The sequence below is a fragment of the Rutidosis leptorrhynchoides genome, chromosome 10, assembly GCF_046630445.1.
Source record: "Rutidosis leptorrhynchoides isolate AG116_Rl617_1_P2 chromosome 10, CSIRO_AGI_Rlap_v1, whole genome shotgun sequence".
Taxonomy (NCBI): domain Eukaryota; kingdom Viridiplantae; phylum Streptophyta; class Magnoliopsida; order Asterales; family Asteraceae; genus Rutidosis; species Rutidosis leptorrhynchoides.
In genome coordinates, this window is record NC_092342.1 from 265,342,501 (window position 1) to 265,345,743 (window position 3,243).

The following is a 3,243-nucleotide window of genomic DNA, read 5'->3' on the forward strand; positions in this document are numbered from 1 at the left end:
ATATATATATATATATATATATATATATATATATATATATATATATATATATATATATATATATATATATATATATATATATATATATATAAATTTCTAATCCCTTAAAAAAAAACCTTAATTAAAACATTATATGATGCATGTTATCATTTATTTTTCGAGCATTTTCTTGCCAAAATAATAACATTTATCACAAAGTGTATTTTTTAAATGTTAATATTTTCGTGTGATTTTAATGTTTGAAAAAAATATTCAAAAAAACGAAGAAAAAAATACTGCCATCTTGGCCATATAGATGTCTTGACACCCCTATTTTCTCTTCTCATTTTCGAATGACTGTCCCATTCCATTTTTAGTATAACTTCAATCCCCCCCCCCCCATTTCTCCCCAAAAACAGTGATTTTCTTTTGATTAAAACACTATATGTATGTCCTTAATTATACTTAAAATAATAATATAAGTTTATCTCACTAGGGGTATAATTGGGAGTTTATGAGATAAAAGTATTAATTGATCAAAAAGTGTTCTGTGAGGATCACCTCCCTATATATATATATATATATATATATATATATATATATATATATATATATATATATATATATATATATATATATATATATATATATATATATATAGGGAGAGATCAAGGGGGAAATGACATGTAGGGAGAAGGGGAAGTAATTTTTTTTCGCTTTTTAAAAAAAATATATTCTATCTTCAAACATTTTTTTTATTTCAACCTATGTTTTTCAAAATTTATTCGATTTAGAGTTTATGGTTTAGGGGGTAGTGTTTTGAGTTTTGACCCTAAACCCAAAACCTTAAACAGTTTAGGTTAAAAAAACTCAATCTAAACCTAAATTTAAACCCTAAACCCTAATTTATAAACCTCTATTCTAAGCCCTAATTTCTAGATAACATTTAGCACGATGAATGCTAATTCTTTGAGCATTTTCTAGGTTAAAATAATAATATTTATCATAGTTTTTTTTTAAATGTTCATATTTTCACATAGTCGTAATGTTTATAAAAAAATGGAAAACAAATTATTACTTTCCTTTTCTCCCTACATGTCACTTCCTTCTATATCCCATATATGTGTGTATGTGTGTGTGTGTATATATATATATGTATATATATATATATATATATATATATATATATATATATATATATATATATATATATATATATATATATATATATATGTATGTAACATCCTGTTACCGGGCCTAGTTGAAATGACCCGTTTGACTTTGGGTGTGTTTATATGTCATTATAATAATTATATGTTTATAATTATTTGGTTGTTTAGTTGAGACCAGTTTGTGACAATGGTCACAAAACAGGTTCGTTTATTTAATTTGGACTCCGTTATAGTTGTCAAATTAAGTATGAAAGTTATGAGATAACTGGTAAATACCCGTGTGTGATGGGTATTATGTTTAACACAGATATATAAGCTAAGAACCAGCTCATTTATCTCATTTTCTCGAATCTTCTAAAAACATCCCATACCTAACTATTTCTCTCTCGCAAACCATAATCTCTTGATCTTGATTTGGAGCTTGAATTGTGTATGAAATCGATTTCCTTGTGTCTTTGTGTGTAGGGGTGTGCATTAAACGGTTTCGCCCACGAAATCAACCGAACCAAATTGATTTGGTTAAAGTGGGTTGGCTTATTTGGTTTTGGTTTGGTTTTTCGGTTTCATCCGAAATTATTAACGGTTTTCGGTTTGGATTTGGTTTGTAAAATAAACATATGGTTTCACACCGGAAAACCGAATTAATATTTGTGGGTGATTCAATCTACTCAAAGTTGAAAAATCTTTGTAAATTAAAAGTTCTCGCCGTTCTCACCCTTTTTGTGGTTCTCGTTTGAACTTTTGGCTATATATATACAATATACTTTACCTATATTCATATGCTGCTCATGGTGTTTAATTATTTTACTTTTATTTTGAATTTGAAGTATGGATTATCTTTTCTTTTTTTCTTGTTTGAGTTAATATATTTATTGGTTTGATTTCACTTTAAACAATTGAATTTGTTTATAGATTACTCTATATTATGAAATTTTTATACCTAGAAACTTAGTTGCTACCGGTTTCGTTTTTATTTATATGCTACTGGTTTTTGTACAGTTCATTGATATAGTTTAGGATGTATACACAATTTTTTATGAACGAGTTATTTTGGTTTAACCGAAATCAAACCATGTAAATCGACTTTTTATTTGATTGGATTGGTTTGGTTTTATCAAATTTGGTTCGGTTATTGGTTTTCAAAAATATTCTTGAAAACCAGATAAACCAAACTGAATAAACCACATATACCGTAAACGGACCGAACGAACACCCCTATTTGTGTGTCTATCAAGGTAAGATTTGTGTGATTTCATGTCCAAATCAGTGTTTTAATTTGGGTTTGAAGTTAAATTTTTGTAAGTGTGACTTTGGTATCATAATGCTTAAATTGATGTTGTTTTGGCTCAAAACTTGTGGGTTTATACTTCTAAATGTTTTGTGTACAAGTTATAGTCGGTTTTGAGGTCAAAAATAGGTACAAGATCGAGATTTGGGTGATTTTGGTTCAAAACCCGTCAGTTTCTGTTGCTGTTGCTCGATGAACACAACCGTACAGTTGTAGCCTGCAACCGCACGGGTACATTGTGCAACCGTACATGTGCATGTGCAACCGTACAGATGCAGGGGTGTTGGTGCAGCCGTGCAGTGGGTGTGCAACCGTACGGGTGCACGATGCAACCGTACGGATGCACGTGCAACCGTACGGATGCAGATCAGTACTGGAATGTTGTTTAATTTGGCATTTTTCTAGTCGTTATGCTATCCGCATGACTTATGATAATCAGGATGTAAATTCTGAAAATGCATAAGTGTTAAGTAGACATTTTTTGTGGCGCTTTTGATACCGATTTACTGTATTGTGATGTTTTGTGATAACAGACAGAAACTAACTTGATTTGCCTTATATTCAGGTGATAAGGATAAGGAAGAAGCTCAGTGATAGATTATCTGAGCTAGTTGCTGGTATTCGGTGAGTGGGATTATCACTTGGTGTAGTATAGAGTAGCATGTTGTGCTACTATGTTTATATTGTTGTTAGTTGCCATGTTTAGTAGTTATGTTGTACAGTTGATCACGGTTAGGGTTGTCATGCTTTTAGTAGTATTAGTTGCCTGTTGTAGTAGTAGTAGTAGTTTGACTTATTGTATGT